This window comes from Cupressus sempervirens, chromosome 4, assembly GCF_028749045.1.
Source record: "Cupressus sempervirens isolate cs-2001-9-10 chromosome 4, ASM2874904v1, whole genome shotgun sequence".
NCBI lineage: Eukaryota > Viridiplantae > Streptophyta > Pinopsida > Cupressales > Cupressaceae > Cupressus > Cupressus sempervirens.
Window position 1 is genome coordinate 780471349 of NC_143121.1, and position 568 is coordinate 780471916.

Sequence of the window (568 nt, forward strand, 5' to 3'; positions counted from 1 at the left end):
CTATATTTTACTAGCTACTATTTTACAATCTTACTCTAATTTTTTTTATACCATTTTACAAATTGTAAAACTAATACTACCCCTTAGACTAATTAGATATTTTGGTAGTTTGAGTTAAGTAATTAACAATTTATTTTTTTAAATAAAATATTTCAACTTATAACTGAATTAATAGAAATGACTAGTTAATTCATATAATATAATTTTTATTGTTATTTATATATTTATAAATAATATAATTATTAATTTTTAAAAAATTCCCTTCAACTCTCTCTATCATTCTACCTTTACTTGTCCTTACAATAACATATCATTCTCTTTTTTAACTCTTTATTCATATCCTTTCTTTCTACCTATAAATCTCCAGTTTTCTTCTTTTCCGATTATTGGCAAGAACTTTAACACATTGCATCTCTTGTTTAAGGAATCATAATCAAAATGTTAAATTTTGATGTGAAAGCATGAATGAGGATTCTATTATAATGAACAAGTGCCATTATGACTATCATTAGTTTTAGTAGACATTTAGTTTTCATTTAATAAATTTATTATAATATATAGAATATTT